This window comes from Podarcis muralis, chromosome 1 (assembly GCF_964188315.1).
Source record: "Podarcis muralis chromosome 1, rPodMur119.hap1.1, whole genome shotgun sequence".
NCBI lineage: Eukaryota > Metazoa > Chordata > Lepidosauria > Squamata > Lacertidae > Podarcis > Podarcis muralis.
Window position 1 is genome coordinate 13,316,620 of NC_135655.1, and position 21,896 is coordinate 13,338,515.

Genomic DNA, 21,896 nt, shown 5'->3' on the forward strand with positions numbered 1-21,896 from the left:
ACCCTTCTCCTTACAGCTCTGGATGACTCCAGGCAACTTGACCCAACTTGTCCACCTGACTCATGCAAAGCCTGGATCCCCAGAAACTGGCCCCATTTGGTTTGGGATCCAGGCTTCAGCTGAATCTGGGGTCCAGCCCTAATCACAGCATTGTAAAGCCCCATAAACTCAAACTGAAATTGTGCCAGAGATGTACTGGGCTTAACTGTTAAGAGGCAGGAAGATTTTGATAGAAGGAGCTGGAGTTCCTTGAGCTTTTCAAAATGTGACCTGGGGGTGCTTTCGTTATTCATGGACTCATAGAGTGGGGAGGGTTGTCCTAACCTGTAAATGCAGAAATCTCACTGCCCCAGTTTCCCTGATATGTGGCCTTCCAGCCTTTCTAAGCAAGGAGATCTCACCACCATCCATTGTTGAACAGTATTCCTTGGATTAATGGGCTATCACAAATATATTCTCATACCACCTCTCACACATCCTCTGTCCTGCCCCCATGAAGTTAGTTCAAACATTTAGATGTCATTCATCAATACCTGGTCACCATATGACTGTTCACCCTTTGATCACTGCAATATCAAGGGATGACTGAATGTGCACAAGCCGTCATCATAAACAGAAGTTTCCGTACACTATGCTTTTCAGTGGTATCCATTCACACATTCAGTTGCCAGTCATTGGGTGCATAGTAACTTGATGGGCATCTGTCTGTCTCTAAGGGGAGAACAACTGAGTGATGAGCAATGCATGTGTGACTGAACCACGTGTCAGGGAACTGACATCGGAGCCAGAGGCGGAGGCAAGGCTCCCAAGTGATGCTGGAGAAGGGCCCAGCAGGGAGAGAGGCAGCTCATCAGCTGGGGAAGGAAATGAGCGTAACACCAGGGATAAAGGGGGGCAGATGGGAGAATCGGCGAGGGGGCTCCAGGACTCCTCGCCGGAGACCAGCGAGGAGAGCACGGGTCCTCCGCTACCCACACCCTCTCTGCGCAGAAGACTTCTGCGCAGAGAGAGTAGGAGGAGACTTGGAGTCAAACAGCTTTTATGCTGGAAAAGGTTTAAGAAACGCCCACTGACGGATTCTGCTAGCGACTGAAACAGCCACAAAGTGAAGGGCTGTCCAGACAGAAAAGGCTTAACCAGGCACACTAGCCAGGAGTGGCGGCAACTTATGCACGAGCAACCCCCCTATAATCAGTACACACGGATACCATCAAACGTGCAAACTATGTTCTTAAGCTATTGTGTCTGAAATGACAATTGAAGCATCTTTGTGTGGCTTCAGATCCATGTTTATTAACTCACGCATGCAAGTGGGTGCCTTTTTTTTTTATTTGTTTGCAGTCCTCCAGTGATGACTGTGCATGAATATATGAACCAGGAAAAACTAAAGTGGAACACTGATTTTATTGTCGGACCAGGAATTTTGCTCCAAGCAGACCCTTGCAAGTGCCCCACCCACTCCCCTGCCTCAGGGTCTTCAGCTGGGTGGCCAGGTGAAATCCCTTAGGAGGCCAGATTTGGCTCTCAGGTCCTGAATGCACCTTTGTTAGTCCTTTTCTTTATAAAGAAAGAACAATCAGCAACAATCCCTTGTTTGTGCTGCAGGCTATTTCAGAGTGGAATGCAAACGTGTCCTTGAGACAGAAATTTCCATTTCCTTTGTAAGTATAGTTTGTTGTCTAGGGAACCTACTGTGGCTTCGGGTCTGCGGCTTGTTTGCTGCTGTTGCTCCCAAGTTCAGTTCCTTCCTCTGCTCCTGATAATGCCGCAAGACTCACTTAAAGGTCTGTCCAGGAAGTCTGCATGCTGGCCAGTCCACGATGATGGCTTTTACAGTGTCCAGAGGACTTCACATAACATGATTATATTATTGTTGTCATCCTTTGAGTTTGAAGAGGAAGGGGGCAACAGGGGAACGTGAAATGGAAAGCTCCAATTCTCCCCTTTTCCTGCTGCTTCTGATGCCACCTCTGCCTATTTTGCAGTGGCCATGGCAAGCAAACCCTTTCCCGGAAACGTCTGCTTGGCAGTTGGCATTTTCCTTCCAAAAATCTGTCTGGGAATGCCACTGCAAAGGATAAACAGAGGAAGCTGACCTATACCAGGTCAGACCATTGGTCCATGAAACACAGAATTGTCTCAAGGGACTGGTAGATGCTCCCCATGTTTCAGGGGTCTTTTGTGTGGTCCTACTTGGAGATGCTGGAGATGGAAACTTGGACCTTTTCAGGGGAAAGCAGATGCTCCACCACTGACCTTTGGCCCTTTGCCAAGTGGACAAGGCTCTTCCTGGTCTTCCATTGATTCCATAGGAACAGAAGAAGCATCTTTAGGCCAACACTGGTCCATGTGGGTCAGTACTGTCTACAGCAGTGTTTCCCAAACTTGGATCTCCAGCTGTTGTTGGACTACAACTCCCATCATCCCTAGCTAGCAGGACCAGAAGTCAGCGATGGAAACTGTATTCCAAAATAGCTGGAGACCCAAGTTTGGGAAACCCTGGTCTACAATGACTGACAGTGACACTTAAAGGTTTCAGGGAGATCTTCTGAGTGGAAACCCTCAGCAAGGACTTCTGCTTGCTGTCTACTGTGGCAAAATTAGAGAACTTACATCATTTGTAGACTGAAAGCAGCAACAACAGTGAATACCAATTGTATTGGCTGGAGTGATTTCCATTTTGGACATGGGAGGAATAAATGAATTTCTTCTTTTGTTTCTCAGACATGCCTACCTACCAAACAGTTCTTCTCTCAGGCATCTGACTTGAGGTCAGATAGAATCCTTCCAGAAGGGGAATTGATAGAGTCTTCCTCCCACCTTGCCAATGCTTTGATATATTTTAAACCAATTGCTAATTTCTGAATTGTTGGCTTGTAGTGATATTGTAAGATGGATGTTGCATTTTGGCTATTGGCACTACAGTGGTGCCCCTCAAGATGAATGCCTCGCAAGACGAAAAACTCGCTAGACGAAAGGGTTTTCCGTTTTTTGAGTCGTTCCGCAAGACGAATTTCCCTATGGGCTTGCTTCGCAAGACGAAACGTCTTGCAAGTTCTTGTGAGTTTGTTTCCTTTTTCTTAAAGCTGCTAAGCCGCTAAGCCGTTAATAGCCGCTAAGCTGTTAATAGCCGCTAAGCCGCTAAGCCGCTAATAGCCGCTAATAGCCGCTAAGCCGCTAATAGCCGTGCTTCGCAAGACGAAAAAACCGCAAGACGAAGAGACTCGCAGAACGGGTTAATTTCGTCTTGCGAGGCACCACTGTATTGTGTTGTCAGACCCTTTTCTGCAGATCACTTTGAGCAGAACTGTACCTTTGTCAACTTTTGCTATGCCATCACATCCAAGGGAATTTGAGAGGAAGCCAAGAAAAGTTTCAGTTTAAATTTCCCTGGAAGAATATATGCATTCCTCAGCCAATTTCCTTCTCTTAAACTTAAAGCATCTTCCAAAGCAAAAAACAACAACACCTGAGGTCCCTCCATAGGTAACACATCCAAAGGAAAGTGATCAGAGTTCCAACGAAACTAGCAAAAAATAAAATAAAATTCAGGTGCTTATTTTCCTTCCATATTCTAATCTACCATCAGTTTAATTAGCATTCTTGAACTGGTAGTATGCTATGAAAGTATTTGGAATATATATATATATATATATTCTATTGCCAGTCCTATAATTTATTATCTGCATTCTGCTAGGTTCTGAACATTTCAAAATGCTCTGAGCTCTTGACATGATTTTTAGCGGAATACTATTTTGCCAGAGTTGACTTCTAAATATGAACGCTTCTTTTTGCCCTCCTGGCTTCATCAATATATTGCCTGTGCATCCACGTTATTGGTAGAAGTTGCTATCTTGACAGTAATGAATAGATTTATTCAGAAGTCTTCACTTTGGGGTTAATTATTCCCTCCAATTACATGTTTACCCTAGGCGCAATTACTTTGGGAATAAAAGCCCTTGTCCCTTGTAATCAAAAGGCATGCTTTACTGGAGATATATCTTGGTTTCACAGCTGTACCTCAATTAGAAATTGAGGTCCATGAAGGAAGTGCTATAGCTAATTATGCAAATCAGGGAATTAACCGCCATCTACATGGTTGGGTAACATGGCTATACATGGCACCTCTACTGTATCGCGATCCGAGTCAAGGGGTTTATTTACTTGGTTGTGGGGGGTGGAAAGGAAGAAAAGCTGGGAATTGAGATATTACACATTGCTCAATTGTGTTCAGGACCTGCAAAGAGGCATCAGCTCAATGAGCCTTGGTGTGGATGTGATTAGGGACGCATGTGCAGAAAACGTTTTGGAAGCTACCGAGTAGCACTGCAGGCTTTTGCATGACTTCTTTGGGCTAAGAGCAACAGGATAAGCGGGAAGTGGAAATGGTTTATTGAATTTTTCATATTACATATACAGTGGTACCTCAGGTTTCATACGCTTCAGGTTACGTACGCTTCAGGTTACACACTCCGCTAACCCAGAAATAGTGCTTCAGTTTAAGAACTTTGCTTCAGGATAAGAACAGAAATCAGACACTAGCGGTGCGGCAGCAGCAGGAGATTCCATTAGCTAAAGTGGTGCTTCAGGTTAAGAACAGTTTCAGGTTAAGAACGGACCTCCGGAATGAATTAAGTACTTAACCCGAGGTACCACTGTATAACTTATATACTGTACATCATCTTACATATACCAAGATCTCAACCATGTAAACAAAAGTCTTATACCGTTAAGATATTTACAGAAATTAAAGTTGTATTCTGATATTTCTTATATTCTTGTCTGTAAATTCTTGCTAGCATAAATTAAATAAAAAGAATAAATTTATACTTCCTGTCATTTCCCCGTGCATATTCTCTTTCTAATAGTGAATGTACATATCATTATTAGCTTGCTCTTTATTTTTTTTCTAATACATTCTTACAACAATTTCTGCCTTTTATCATTTTTCTCATATGTATCTTTAAACAAGGGTCAATAGAATGCTGCCATAGACATTATACTGCTGTTGTGGTTTTGTAGATATCTCCTATACTTATCCCACTTCTGAACAAATATTTGCCTTGAATTGTCTCTCAGGCTGTCGGCCAATTGTGTCATTTCTACATATTCCTGTAGCTTGCTTTGCCAGTCCAATATAATTGGAACATTTCCCCCTTTCCAATTCATTGCCACCAATGTTCGATCTGCAGCCATGGTATATATATAAAAAGACTCTTAAGGTTTTTTGGTATGTCATTGCCTAAAATGCTTAACAGAAAGGCCTCTGGCTTTTTAAAGAATGTTAGCCCAAATATTTTTTTCCAGCTCATCATAGACCTGGCATCAAAACTCTTTAATCTTTTTACATGACCACCACATGTGGCACATGTCTCCATTATTTCCCCCACACCGCCAACAGTTTTTCAAGAACTGGGAATCATATTTTGCTGCCTGGAATTTCATTCAGTAATTTTAAATATTTCTTAAGGCATAAGATTCAGTGATAAGATTCTGCGGCAGTGTACAAAGGTGTGAGTAAAACTAAGAACAACAGCTTTGATGGTTATGGTCTGTTTCTGGGCACAATTCAAAGTGCTGGTTGTTACCTATAAAGCTGTCAAAGACCAAGCTGAGGAGAGCTATTCTGATGAGGAATGGTAAGGGCCTCACCCTGCCCCCTCTGCTCCTGACCAGGATCCTGAAGCTGCCCAGGAGCAGTGGAGCAGTATAGATTTGGAGCAGCGGTTTGCAGAGGGACATAGTTCGGAAGACAACAGCTGGGCAGAACTGAGTGGGGAACAGCTAGGAGAAGAAGAACAGGGAGAGAGAGAATTAGCAGACTCCCTTTCACTGGAAAGTGTCCTGCGTCCCCTCAGAAAAAAAGCACTGAGGATATGTAAAAGATCGCATTCCCTCATAAAAACCTGCTGGGGTTCTGAGATCTTTGGGGGAGACCCTTCTCTCAGTCCCATCAACCTCACATGCATGCAGAAAAGGGCCTTTTTGGTTGCTGCTCCCAAACTTTGGCACTCCCTCCCTGGAGAAGCTGGACTGGCTCCCTCCTTGTCCTCCTGCTGGCAGGTGTAATGATCTGTATGTTTTAATAGAAAACACACACATATGCACATATAGTTTTAGTTCTATTAGTGTTTAATTGCTTTCTAATGATGGGTTTTTAACCCAATGTTTTTAGCTGTGTCTGTTTTATCTGTGTGCTGCCTCAAGTCCCTGTCAGGGAAAAAAGTGGGTTATAAAGAAGGAGAAGAAAGAGAAGGATGAGCAGGAGGTTTGGTGGCAATAGCATACAATTTTTGGCACCAAAATAATACTTTTTTTTCTTTTTTAGTTTCCTTGGCTTTTAAAATCCACAGCATTGTTTTAACAACATGAATACTTTCTGACTTATTAGGCCCCCAAGGCAGCACACACTGAATAGGACAATAAATAAATAAATTCAAAGTGTTGGTGCTGAGCTTTAAAGCCCGAAACGGCCTCAGTCCTGTATACCTGAAGGGGCGCCTCCACCCCCATTGTTCAGCCCGGACACTGAGGCCCAGCGCCGAGGGCCCACTGGCAGTCCCCTCATTGCAAGAAGTGAGGTTACAGGGAACCAGACAGAGGGCCTTCTTGTAATGGCACCTGCCCTGTGGAACGCCCTCCAGATGTGAAGGAAGTAAGCAGTTATCTTCTCTTTAAAAGACATCTAAAGGCAGCCCTGTTTAGGGACGTTTTTAATATTTAATGCTGTATTGTTTTTAACACTTGATTGGAAGCCGCCCAGAGTGGTCAGAAACTCAGCCGGATGGGCGGGGTATAAATAATAAATTATTATTATTATTATTATTATCATCATCATCATCATCATCATCATCATCATCACAGAATAGCACACAAAATACAAAATTCAAACACAATGCAACTCATAAAAATCCAACACAACAACATCTATCTATCTATCTATCTATCTATCTATCTATCTATCTATCTATCTATCTACGTACTTACCTACACAAACAAATGCATGGATGTTCATCCCAAAACTGGAAAGGGCAATTCCCAAAAAAACTATTTAGGCAACAGCTCCTCTTTAGAAGAGTTTCCTCAGGCAGGACCAGGTTGATGGTTCCAGCAGTCACTCCTCTGTAGCACTGTGTGAAGAAGTACTTTGATTCGTCTCTATTCTTCTGTTTGTGTTCTTTAAACCACATCTAAGTCAATTATTGCAAAAGCAGAAAGAAAGGAAACCTGCCTCCCCATTTTTAAAAGCCCATGCCCCTCCTCAAAAGATTTGGCTACAGGTCAACATGTCGTGTGCACCGGGAATATCTGATCAAAGTCACTGCTCATAAATGCCCAATTAAAGTGAAATGTATACAACAGTTTTAATTGGCTCATTGGCTCATTTGTTTTTATTATGCTTTAACGCTTTGCACAGTAAATGAATCAAGGGATGCCCGCTCGCAGCCCATTTTGCAGGTAAATAAAGAATCCCAAATAGCATTTAAAATACGAATGGTAGTTCAACAGTCACCTTTATATAAAGCCATATGTTAGCGGGGCACTTTAGTTAGTTTATGAGAGCACATTTTAAATCTTCACAAGGTGGATAGAATACAATAATTTCTGTGTCGATGTCGGAAAAGGAAGCTGCCAGCTGTCTTTGCCACAAATTCTAGGGTGCTAGTGTTTAGGATTGAATTCAAGCTACTCATCATTTCTCGGGAATATTTTCTGCAACATGAGCCCCTCCCCCCCCAACACACACTTTTTAAATGACTTGCGCTCACTGCTTGTGACAAATGCTCACCTGTTGTTTACATTTCCCTCTCCTGTTCTCTTTCAGCTGACTTCATGTGCCAAATCTTAGCGACATCATCCAACTCACTGACTATGATCTCCAAGCCTGGACTATGTGGATAACCCATGAAGCATTGTCCTCGCTCTCAGTTGACTTCTCTTGCCCTGAGCAAGACATTCGATTCCATTTGTATTTGAAGGCAGACCTCCCTAGTCTGCAATTTCCAAAACTAGACGGGGCCGAAACGTAGCCATCCTAACCACAAAATTATATGGAATTGTGGAGAACTGAACCTGGGACTTTCAAATGAGAAACTGGAATTGACAGATATGCCCATACTTAGTCATCACTTAGACAAAGCTGATCACTTAGCCAAATCCATTGCTGGATGTTCCCTGATGCCTGGGATTGCTTAAGTGACCAATCTAGGAAGGTAGAATAATGCTCCCACTCTAAGCAAAGTGAATTTGCCTCACTCCCTCTTCTTGTGTCCTTCATTCCAAGGAAAGCACCCTCTCAGTAAATGGTTATAATACCTGGAGACTCACAACACTCTGAGATTGTGGGTGTGTGCAACAGTATTTATATAACACAGGGAATTTAATCACATTATTTCTAAGCTGCACTTTGAAACTATTTGTTTGTTTGATTAAATTTATACAGAACCCTTCATCCAAGGATCACAGGGCAGTTTACAATAATGGTAGAGTCCAGAACAGTTTCACCACCTAATGCTTATGTGACTACGTCTTTGCAACTGCATTGCTTTTTATTGAAGAGAAAACATGTCTCAGAGCACCACAACACTTTTTCAACTGGAGGGGTGGAGCACTGACTGCAAGTCAGTTATGGAACTCTGTACATGCAATGGCAAGCCTCAGTTTCTATAGAACTCCATATGGTGTTCGTTGGAAACAACATGTGTTCTGCAGCTGCAGAATTTGATGGCTTTAGAATCAGTTAAACACAAGTGATTTGACTGATTTGTGGGTTGTGTGGTTCTGGTCACACAAAAGTTCAGCAAAGCATAGTTTGTGTGAAGTTGAATTTGTTGCTATGTGATAATCTTGAAAGCCAACAAAAGCAGCAGACTTGGTAACTCAGATTTAATGAACTGCATATTCTTCCAGAAAAGCAAGAGAAATCACAAAATTATATAGGTAGTGTTTTCATATTATTGCTATTGATTTTTTCAGACCACACTGTGAAAATCACCAAAAGACAAAATAGGAGATGCTTAACTTCATTTACAGATCTGGGTCTAGATAAAGAAAATTCAATTCATACTTATTTATGAACTAGCATTAGAGAGTTTATTACTCTGATTACTCACTAATCATTTCCCGTAAATGCAGTGACCAAAAAAATCCCATACAATCAATAAAGTTGTAAGTTCCAGATTTAAATCACTGCACCTTGTATTCTTTGAGTAAACCTTTGGGTAATTTACAAAGGCTGTTGAATTTTATAGTAAGTGTTTTTCAAACCAAGCTGGATTCTAAACAATAATGACTTTTTAATGTGGATCTGTGATTACATTGTCATAGTGAAATACGATGCTTTTTGACCGCATTCGAAATGAGCCAGTGTGTGAATTACTCCGAAGGCATAGATTACCATAGCTCCAGGTAAAGCAATCTTCATAAATTAAAGTCCAATCTAAAGTGACCTGTCACTATAAACCTGTTGCTATGGCTAGTAACTTAAATTTCAATGTACGAGTTGTAAACAAGTCCCTTTCTTATCGCTACAATGGGGAGCACTTGGTTTCCTAAAGCTCTCCAAAGTGATTAGAGGGTAAGATGTTGGGGGTGGAGCCTCATTTTTCGCGTTTCCGTTGGACATTATTTCCATCATTTCCCCGGACAGACGTTTTATCAAATGCACTTTAGTTGATATTAAAATAATGTTTGTGCCATTAAAATACTTGGAACTGCCAGTGCCAGCACCTTAACAACCGTGAAGAGTAATTTTCTCAATGCACTTCAGGATTTAGAATAATTTAGTGTGCATAAGTATGTGTGATGTTAGTAACTGCTGTGATGGAATTGTGAAACTTGTGACTCCTTTCTTGTACAGTTAGGTAATGGGGACTATATTTGTAAAAGCATTGAGTGGCTGAAATATACTCAGAGTCGAGAGTGGATTTCATGCTCTTTATTCAGCTCATGGTGGTGAGGAGGAATGAAAGTTCCCCCAAAGTATCAGCTTTATATACATTATTTACACAATGGGCTGCATGTGATTGGCTAATTCCGGAATTCTCCTGTAGGCCAATCAGGTTGTGGATTCACTTCCACCTGGAGCTGGTTTGGGTGGCTCCTGCAGACCAATCATACTGCTGCATTGTTCTAGGACCAATCAGCCTGCTGCATTTTGGATCCTATTCAACTCAGTACATAACAGTGGCTGTTAACTCCAATTGCCAGGTTCAATGTAAGGCAGCCCCACCCTGCGTGACTGGGTGATATCAGATGGGTTGATCAACGCCCAGTCTCAAATCAGGACAGCAAACTATATGAAGTTCTGCAAGTAGGACACCAGAGTCTGAAATGAAGGATCTTTGCTGTGTGAAGAATCTCTTACATTACATCAAGACGGTTACTCTAGGTGTGAAGAAAGGAGGAACCGAAGTCTTTCATGTTCAGGAAAACTCAGCCTAAGCCTAGTGCAGCAGCTATTTTATTCTATCATTGTAATAGCTGCAAACTATTGCAAATTCCTTTTTTTAATATTTACAAAGTTTCAGCAGCAAATATCACACGGCTTTATTCCCCCCCCCCCTTGAAGAATGCCCCCCAGAAACCATTTCCTTCAATGCAACTGATGAAACAGACGTTGCTTCTCACCTGGTGACACCATTGTTACAAAGCTGCTTCCTGTCTTCTCCTTTGACAAAATAGACAGACTCTGCAAGTGATCCGAGGATTTTCTGCATCTGAGTTTGTATGCACTCAGCTTGACAGCATCAGAAAAGAGCCGATCTTTATTGCTCAGGCCTTCAGCACATACTAATAACAAGACTCCCCAGCGTTGCCAGATTTTCCATTTGGAATCTTCATCTCTGTCACTGTGTCGGGGGAAGAGGCACGTCAAACTTCCCATGCCCATCAGTGATCAGAGCATTCTCTCCTCTGTAGTATCCTGCTTAAGGCTGCATCAAATGCCACACTTCTCTGAACTTTGCAAGGCATTTCTCTAACCAGATAATGTATTAAAAAGTGTATAAAATAATCACACCTAAACAGTAATCAAAAATAATGTGTGTTTAAACAATAATGCAGAAACATGCTTGCTAAAATGTGCATATCTTCCTATATACATGGTGCTGGAGGAGACTCTTGAGAGTCCCATGAACTGCAAGAAGAACAAACCTATCCATTCTGAAGGAAATCAGCCCTGAGGGCTCACTGGAAGGACAGATCCTGAAGCTGAGGCTCCAATACTTTGGCCTCCTCATGAGAAGAGAAGACTCCCTGGAAAAGACCCTGATGTTGGGAAAGAGAAGGGGACGACAGAGGACGAGATGGTTGGACAGTGTTCTCGAAGCTACCAGCATGAGTTTGACCAAACTGCGGGAGGCAGTGGAAGACAGAAGTGCCTGGCGTGCTCTGGTCCATGGGGTCACGAAGAGTTGGACACGACTAAACAACAAAGCGTCACACTGCAGTTCACCTCACCCCCCATTAAACACAGCTGTAGCAAAGTTTAAAGGAGGGAGGAGGCGCTTCAGAAAGAAGTTTGGCAAACTGTTCTCTGAAGCACCTCCCAACCTCTAAAATGCATGGGACTTGGGTGAGATGTGAGGGGAGGGGGGGAGGTTTGTGTGAGCTGTGATAGGATAGGCAAGGAGTGGGTGCTGTATATAGGGGGGTTGGTCAAGTGGGGGGTGGAGGGAGTTAGCAAATGGGTTGGAGGGTAGGTGGGATTAGTAGCAGGGTTAGCAGAGGTGGCAACCCCTAGTTACGAAAAAATGCAGTAAGCCCACAATTTACGTGCATTTAAATTGTGTGCATTCAGCTTTATGTGCTTGGCAAATAATTATAATAAAGTAAAAATAATAAAATAAAATTCTAATAAAATTAAAAGGGGCAGGCATCCCCCCCCAAAAAAAACCTTTAAAAAAAACACCTTGGACAATTCCACCTGCTACTGCACCCCATGTGTTTTCATTATACATGACATATGCAATCCCCAGATTGTAACCCTCACATAAATTGCGGACTTAATGTACAGTGGTACCTCAGGTTACATACGCTTCAGGTTACATACGCTTCAGATTACAGACTCCACTAACCCTGAAATATTGCTTCAGGTTAAGAACTTTGCTTCAGGATGAGAACAGAAATTGTGCTCCGGTGGCGCGGCAGCAGCAGGAGGCCCCATTAGCTAAAGTGGTAACTCAGGTTAAGAACAGTTTCAGGTTAAGAATGGACCTCCAGAATGAATTAAGTACTTAACCTGAGGTACCACTGTATATGCAAACTGTTTTATTGAGAAAAATGCACACTAAAATGTTGTGTCGACTGTTTTATTTTTAAAAAAAATCACAAAAGTGTGTGGCAATGGGGCAATCCAAATTTAAGATTGGAAAATGAAGAGACTGGAAAAACCTGAACTGGACAGATCATCTGTACTCTCAGCCAGGGGCATAGGAAGGGGGGGGCGGTGGGAGCAATCCGCCCTGGGTGTCATCAATGAGGGGGGGTGACAAAATCACCCCTGGGTGGATCACCACACCAATCACCCCCCTGAGTGGCTCTCCAGGTGGCTGGCATGTGTGCCACTCTGGGTGCCCGAGCAGCTAGTTCCACCACTGCTCTCAGCAGTGATGTCTAAGAAGGGAGAGCATCAACAGTACCCTTTGAATGGCAGCGCTACTTCTCAGTGGTGCAGGAATCATGCATGGTGGTGCAGCAGTGAGGTTGAGGGAGCTCTGAGTTGATGGCAGCATGGATGTCTACCTGCAGGGCTGCCACTGTGACTCTGGAGACTCCTCCTGTCTTGCTACTGCACCACCATGTGTGATTCCAACCCTCCCACGGTGTTATGTACTGAGTTGAATAGGATCCAAAATGCAGCAGTCTGATTGGTCCTAGAACAGGGGTCTGCAACCTTTAAGACAAAAAGAGCCACTTGGACCCGTTTCCGAAGAAAAAACAACAACTGGGAGCCGCAAAACCATTGCGACATTTAAAACAAATATAACACTGTGAACGGCTTACCGTGCTTGACTATTTCCTGAGCGGCTACAAAACTAGCATATGTTGTGGAATTTGCAGACTTCACCCAATTCTTGAAATTATTTTTGCTCCTATCAACCTTCCTCATAAGTTCTGCAATGGCTTTTCGTCTCTCATCTCCATCTGGATATTTTTCAGCAAAGGCTGTGTGTTTATTCTGGAAATGTCTTGCAATATTTGACTTTTTGTTGTTTGCAAATTTCTCACCACATATTAAGCATACTGGTAAACCAGTCTTGTCAGTAGAGAAGGCAAATGATTCTGTCCATGTATCATTAAACATTCTGTTTTCTTCAGAAATTTTTCTTTTCTTCCCTTTATCCATGGCTGGCCTACCGGGGGTCCAAAAGAGGGACGTAATTAGAAATCAGAGGGCCCCATAGCAAAATTTGCTATGCCCAATAATCAATGCCCCAAAATGCCATAGAAAATTAATCAGGGCCCCAGTGTACCATAAATCATAATCAGTGCCTGATGTAAATAATAATTAATAATGAGGGCCCAATGTCATCCTCGTCATTTTAAAATAACTTTTTTGACACTTTATTATTATTTTGTTTGACCCCTCAGAATTACTCCTCCTCATAGAATAAACGTTAAATTAAGAAGTTACCTTTTTTTGAGTGTGTGTTCTTCACTCCCCTTCAAAACAGTGACCAGCTTACATGCCCCCTTTCAATGCAGCCTGCTTACAGCCCTCAACCAAAATGGCCGCTCCCGCGACTCCCACGTGCGCCCACAAAGATGGCGCCGACGATTTTCCCTTATCGGTGCCCTTTAAAGAAATGGACACTGCAGCTTCAACCTACGCCTAGAGGAGGCTAGAGAGGGAGGAAAGCGGGGGGGGGGAGGAAAGCAGCGAGGACGGCAGAGAAGGACTGCCGGGAGTGGAATCCCACACACCGCGAGGGGAAGGAAGGGAGAGGGTGCGAGCTGGAACGGGGCAAAGAGGGCGGTCCCCGGTCGTGCCTGGCCTTAAATGGGCTAGGCCACGCCTCCCCGGCCCCGCCGATTGGCGGGCAGGGTTGCAGGCACGCCCGGGGATTCCCCTGTTCTCGCGGGGGCAAAAGGCCAGCCCCCGCGAGTGGAGTGTGGGAGGGGTTAGCTCGCAACCCCCTCTCCTCCCTAGCTCGGAAATGGCTTTGCGGAAAATGCGCCTCCTCCCCTCGCCTCCGCCCCGGAGCCGCTGCAAAGGCGTTAAAGAGCCGCATGCGGCTCTGGAGCCGCAGGTTGCCGACCCCTGTCCTAGAACAATAGGATTCAGAATGCAGCAGCCTGATTGGTCCTAGAACAATAGGCTCCAGAATACAGCTTGGTCCAGAATACAGAATACAGATTGGTCCACAGGAACCACCCGATCCAGCTCCAGGTGGAAGTGAATCCACAACCTGATTGGCCTACAGATGAATCCCGGAATTAGCCAATCATGTGGGGCCCATTGTGTAAATAATGTATATAAAGCAGACATTCTGGGGGAACTTCCATTCCTCCTCACCACTATGAGCTGAATAAAGAGCATGAAATCCACACTTGACTCCGAGTATATTTCACACCCCAACCCCATCCTGTAGCACTGCCTCTGCTGGGCAGGCACCACTGCTGATCCACCCCTTACCCACTCCTGACGTCTCTTCTAGTACCCTTTCAGGAATGGGCAAAGCTGCCTGAAATGAGCCAGGAGTTGAGAGCCAGGCGCTTCTTAGTAAGAACTGTGGGGGCAAGCAGAAGGCGGCTGGCTTCTAATTCTGTCTGCTGAGCTAATTGTTTGCCTTTCCTGTATGTAACCTGTCACTCCTCTGAGATAATCACTCCTTCTGTGAAGGCAAAGGCTCAGTAGCTTGGAAATTTTGTCATGTGGTGTGTGAGAGAGAGGGCTGGGGGGTGGGGAGTGAGATGGAGGGAAGGAAGGAGAGGAGGGAGAGAGAGGAGTCGATTCACTTGGTTACCCCTGAATGGCTTGATCTGTTCTGGGAAATATAACACAGCGGGTTGTCCATCTTCCATCCAAGGCTTCCCGCTCTGCTTCGCGTGGTTGCTGGCTTTCGAGGCCGAGGCAGGTAAGAGGCCAGTGGACTCCAGCAGGTGAGCGAGAGTATTAAATAGCTAAAATGCTATTTTATACTATTTTTCTTCTATGCAATTATCCCCAGCCCTTTCACGTGTTGTGCTTCCAGGCTGGCTCACATACATTCAACAAAACGATAGAATATATATATATATATATATATATGCAGGTTTTGGTGTCCTCGGGTATCTTCCCGTGTAAAAGTTGGGGTGTCTAGGCGACGTTTCGACGAGGTCTCACTCGTCATCTTCAGGCTGGTGCTTTCGGCTTCTTGTTACTGGAACAGAGCAGGATCTCAGTGTTTGAGTTCCTATAAATACTGTTGAGGAGGTGTGGCCTCCAATGTTCTGGGCAGAGAGGAAGTTCCCAGGCTAGTGTGCCTTTTCTTCTTTTGTTCCTTAATTGCTTGAGGGATATCTTGAGTGATTTCTTGAGTGATATCCTGAGTACCACTTAGGTGGGTCATTAGGTGTGGATTAGTTGCTAAAGCCTTTGTGTCTTGACCTCTTGAACTTTGTGAAGAGTTTTTCTGAGAAGATGGGTGTACTACATTTAGTTGTGCTCTGGCTTGGCTTCGTGTATAGGGGCGAGCTGTGGTTTTGTGGCCTGTGCCAGCCAGATCTGTGTAGGGATTGCAGGGGGGTGCAGCATCCGGAGGTGCCACCATGGTTTGGCTACTGGATGGTGTCTGTAATTTATCTGTGGAGAGGGTCTGGGTTTGGGTCTGGTGTGGTTGATTGGTGATGGCGTTCTGTGTGCCTCTGGATCTGGTGTCAGTTTTTGTGGGGAGGGCTAATTTCCAGATGTCTGGCAAGCGGGATGTGTCGTCACGCTTGTTCATGTTGTGAGGGTGTTTCTCTATCTCGATGGCTTCCATGATTATTCTCTTGTGGTGATGTTCCATGTTAGAGAGCAATTTGGAATCTGCAAAATTAATTTCGTGTCCTGTTTCTTTCATGTGTTGGAAGAGAGAGGAAGTTTTTTCTTCTTTTTTGACGGCATTCTTGTGTTCTGCGATACGTGCATTTATTCGTCTGTTTGTTTGTCCAATGTACGTGGCTGGGCAGACTTTGCAGGGTATTTCATAGACCCCTTGGTTTTCCAACTGGATTTTATCCTTGGGGTTTCTGAGGATATTGGCTATTTTTTGGTTGGCGCAAAAGGCTGTTTTGATATTGTGTTTATGGAGGATTTTGCTAATTTTATCTGTAGTGCCCTTGATATAAGGAAGGAGGGCCATGCCATTGTTTTCTTCTGTGTCTTGGTTTTTGGGGGGTGTTTCTTTTTGGATTAGCTTCGTAACCCTGTTTTGCTGGTATCCATTGGCAATTAACACATTTGAGAGATTCTGTAACTCAGTTTTTATAGGAACTCAAACACTGAGATCCTGCTCTGTTCCAGTAACAAGAAGCCGAAAGCACCAGCCTGAAGATGACGAGTGAGACCTCGTCGAAACGTCGCCTAGACACCCCAACTTTTACACGGGAAGATACCCGAGGACACCAAAACCTGCATTCCTGTACCCGTGAAAATCTACGAAAGCATATAAATCACTCAAGATATCCCTCAAGCAACTAAGGAACAAAAGAAGAAAAGGCACACTAGCCTGGGAACTTCCTCTTGGCCCAGAACATTGGAGGCTATACACCACACCCCTCAACAGTATTTATAGGAACTCAAACACTGAGATCCTGCTCTGTTCCAGTAACAAGAAGCCGAAAGCACCAGCCTGAAGATGACGAGTGAGACCTCGTCGAAACGTCGCCTAGACACCCCAACTTTTACACGGGAAGACACCCGAGGACACCAAAACCTGCATATATATATATATATATATAATGAACACATACACAAAAGAGAAAACAGCGTATTAAAACAAAAGAAGACTCAATAGCATGAGAATAATAATAAAAAAGCTTGTTGCCTAGCACCAAAAAATACACACACCAAGTATTGCATGTGGTCTGTCAAGACAGCCCTCTTAGGGGAGAGTTTTCCAATGACTTTCCCCCCAGTTGCCCTCTGCCAAAACTCAGAGGATGGTCTCCATAAATGACCAAAAGTATAAATACTGTTGAGGAGGTGTGGCCTCCAATGTTCTGGGCAGAGAGGAAGTTCCCAGGCTAGTGTGCCTTTTCTTCTTTTGTTCCTTAATTGCTTGAGGGATATCTTGAGTGATTTCTTGAGTGATATCCTGAGTACCACTTAGGTGGGTCATTAGGTGTGGATTAGTTGCTAAAGCCTTTGTGTCTTGACCTCTTGAACTTTGTGAAGAGTTTTTCTGAGAAGATGGGTGTACTACATTTAGTTGTGCTCTGGCTTGGCTTCGTGTATAGGGGCGAGCTGTGGTTTTGTGGCCTGTGCCAGCCAGATCTGTGTAGGGATTGCAGGGGGGTGCAGCATCCGGAGGTGCCACCATGGTTTGGCTACTGGATGGTGTCTGTAATTTATCTGTGGAGAGGGTCTGGGTTTGGGTCTGGTGTGGTTGATTGGTGATGGCGTTCTGTGTGCCTCTGGATCTGGTGTCAGTTTTTGTGGGGAGGGCTAATTTCCAGATGTCTGGCAAGCGGGATGTGTCGTCACGCTTGTTCATGTTGTGAGGGTGTTTCTCTATCTCGATGGCTTCCATGATTATTCTCTTGTGGTGATGTTCCATGTTAGAGAGCAATTTGGAATCTGCAAAATTAATTTCGTGTCCTGTTTCTTTCATGTGTTGGAAGAGAGAGGAAGTTTTTTCTTCTTTTTTGACGGCATTCTTGTGTTCTGCGATACGTGCATTTATTCGTCTGTTTGTTTGTCCAATGTACGTGGCTGGGCAGACTTTGCAGGGTATTTCATAGACCCCTTGGTTTTCCAACTGGATTTTATCCTTGGGGTTTCTGAGGATATTGGCTATTTTTTGGTTGGCGCAAAAGGCTGTTTTGATATTGTGTTTATGGAGGATTTTGCTAATTTTATCTGTAGTGCCCTTGATATAAGGAAGGAGGGCCATGCCATTGTTTTCTTCTGTGTCTTGGTTTTTGGGGGGTGTTTCTTTTTGGATTAGCTTCGTAACCCTGTTTTGCTGGTATCCATTGGCAATTAACACATTTGAGAGATTCTGTAACTCAGTTGTCAAGTGGTCTTTGTCAGCCAGGCGTTTGGTTCTGGAGATGAGAGTCTTGGCTACGGAGTTTATTTGTGCAGGGTGGTGGTGTGATTGTGCATGTAAGTAGCGGTTGGTGTGTGTTTTTTTCCGGTAGATAGTGTGTCCTAGGGAGCCATCAGGTTTTTTGTAGATTAGGACGTCAAGGAAGGATTAGGATGGCTCCCTAGGGGTGATCTTCCAACTTCTGAAGGCAGGGACACTTGATAGATCATTCCATTCTGCAGGGTACGGGTGCAACCTGTTATGTACTGAAGTTCTCACCCTGGGCCAGCAGGGGGATACTGTAGATAGTTATGCAAATAAGCGATCAGAACTGACCTTCAGTGATTGGATAGTTTTAGAAAATTGTTACAGTTACGTTGTACTGGAGCTCTATATAAGCAGGCTGACTGAACCCTTCAGTTAAGTTCTGTCCTGGCCTGTGAATAAACAAGAGCTGTTTGAAGAATCGCTGTGTCGTCTGATATGTTCACCCACAACTTAACACAACCCATCCTGTTCTTTAAAAAACGAGAAAGGAAGAAAAGTCAGGCATATTTTACAATGCGGTTTATTTTGAATCAATGGCACACAGCTCCCAGACATATTTGCTGCACCGCTGAGTTTCACAAACCGGTGGTTGTTCTTTTTTCTCTGCGCGTGGGTTGGTGTGTGTGCTCTGCATATGCCATTCCTCGGGACTGATAATTACATTTCCCAGGATTATTGTTTTTGTACAAGTTTCACCGGCAGTTTGCAAAACGGTGCATCTCAGTTCACATGCTCACAGCGAGAGCGTTTCTGCGCTTGCCCACCCACACTGGCTTTTCCTCAGTGAGAACTTTACTGCTAACGATCAATTTAGATACAAAACCACAATAGATCCAGCTAAGGTGCTGCATGCACAGAACAGGGTCAGCTCATGCAAGATGACGTTCCCCTTCTCCCACCCTCTTGCTTCCTAAATCTGCTCTGGTGGTTTAGGTATAGGGTAAAGGATATAGAACAGGTATAAAAGGTGAAGGTAAAGGACCTCTGGATGGCTAAGTCCAGACAAAGGCGACTATGGGGTTACGGCGCTCATCTTGCTCTCAGGCCAAGGGAGCCGGCGTTTGTCTGCAGACAGCTTTCTGGGTCATGCGGCCAGCATGATGAAACCGCTTCTGGCACAACGGAACACCATGACAGAAACCAGAGTGCACAGAAACGCATGACTAAGCTGCTTCTGGCGAAAACCAGAGCAGCACACATAAACGCTGTTTACCGTCCCGCCGGAGCGGTACCTATTTATCTACTTGCACTGGCGTGCTTTCGAACTGCTAGGTTGGCAGGAGCTGGGACAGAACAACGGGAGCTCATCCCATGGCGGGGATTTGAACCACCAACCTTCCAATCAGCAAACTCAAGAGGCTCAGTGGTTTAGCCCGCAGCTCAGCCCATGTCCACAGAACAGGACTATTGCGGGGGGGGGGGGAGGGGGAAGAAATCTTGTTGCATGATATTTCCCATGCACATATGTCCCCGCATGTGTTTTGGCAGCTATGATATTTCTGGGAGGGTCCAACTACCTTTTCCATAAGGAATGGGAATGTTTTTTTTAGCCAGAGGGCCACCTTCCCCTCCATCCCCAGTAAACTTCCAGGGGACATACTGGGGCGGGGGCAGGCTCTGATGTAAAAGTGGGCAGAACAATGGCAGAGGTTGCTACATGCACACATCACAATCTATTGGAATACATTTTTTGTAAGTCATATTCCAGTAACTTTCTTTCAATACATTTTTCATTGAATGGCTGCATCTCATAAATATCTCAGAGCTGGAAGGGACCCCGAGGGTCATCTAGTCCCACCCCCTGCAATGCAGGAATATGCAGCTGTCCCAGGGATCGAACCTGCAACCATGGCATTGTCAGCACTACTCTCTAACAATCTGAGCTATCTAGCTAAGTGTGCCTGAGTATTGTTGTTGTTACATTTATATTCTACTTTTCTTCCAAGGAGCTCAAGATAGCGAACATGGTTTCCTGCTTCTCCCTTTCACCCTCACAACCAGCCTGTGATTTAGGTTAGGCTGAGAGACTGTGATTGGTCCCTGGTCCCCTGGTTTGAGTTTCATGGATGAGTCCAAATTTGAACTCTGGTCTCCCAGCTCCTATTGCGACAATTTGACACAACACTGACTCTCTGTTTGCGTGACCAGGCGGCGACAGCCCCAGCCCCCAGGGATCATAAGGAAGGAATAAAGACTCTGACAACGTTATATGGTATTCAAATTAGGCCACAACTTTATTAAACTTCTGAATGTAGGAAGACCTTGGCTTAGGCCTTGGGCGTGTCTCCCTCCCAGCCCCCTAGCTGGAGGGGGGGGGACACTGGGGCTCATCAGGGTAAATGGTATATGGGGGTGATCTGCGAGACATAAGTGTAGCAGGCAGCCAAGCCCATATCCCCGCATGCAGGGTAGTTCACTGACAACCTTTCAGTGTATGGCCATATATATAACCCCTTTAAGAGGGGGACCCTGGAATTGCTGCCACAGGGGGGTGAGTCACCACTTCACCCCCCCCCCCCACACACACATATAGGGAAGAAAAGACTAAAGGATTTCACCCAAGGCCATAACCACCAAAGTTGTGACGAATTGCTACGGGGAAGACAAAACCTGCCAATGCAGGAAAATTTCTTCCTTGTCCTTCAACAGCAAACAGTCAAAGTCTGTAGCAGCGCCCGCTAAACAGGAAGAAAAAGTTAACCTGCAAACAAGAAACATTAAACAAAGGGAGGGTAGGGAGGGTGAATCTCAAGAGCTGACTGCCTGGCTATTGTCAGCTCCACCCCCTACTTATAAATGGGGCTGTAAATACTTACTGTATTTTTCGCTCTATAAGATGCACCCGAATATAAGATGCACCTAGTTTTAGAGGAGGAGAACAAGGGGGGGGGAATTCTCTCCCTTTCTGCGCAGCTTTCCCCCTCTGCGCATCGCATCTCCAGCGAAGCGGTCAGAACATCGAGGGATCACTGCGCAGCGAAAGCAGCGATCCCTCTTGCTGTTCTGGCTTCTGGGATAGCCGTGCCAAGCCTCTTCAGGGCAGGGGGAGCGTTCCTCCCATTGCCCTGAGGAGGCTTCGCGCAGCTAAGCTGGAAGCTAGAACAGCGAGAGGGAGTGCTGAGCAGTGATCCCTCTTGCTGTTCTGGCTTCTGGGATAGCTGCACAGTCTGCATTCGCTCCATAAGACGCGCACACATTTCCCCTTACTTTTTAGGAGGGAAAAGGTGCGTCTTATAGAGCGAAAATACGGTAATTACAGAGGCTGGGAGGCAAGCCAGCTCCTGTTTGCCAGTAAGCTCCCTGGAAACTGTAGCACCACACGCGATCCTGCAAAGGGCACCCACAATGTAAAGTGTGAGTGCTCATTATCACCCTGCTCCTTAATTTTAATGTAAAGAATTCCAAAATGGTGCCCTGGACATCTCTACTGAAATTAATAGAGAAATAGAAACACGTGGAGTGGGCAAAGGCAGACAAGAGACCCTCTTTTGCCAATGGGTGTTAAGTTGTGGGTTGTTCTTTACTTATCCCACCATACCCGGCATTTTAAAGGCTGCCGCATGTCTTTATTCCTATTTACATTAGTGGAGACAGGAAATGGTATGATCGGGACATTGTGTATCTGGGCCT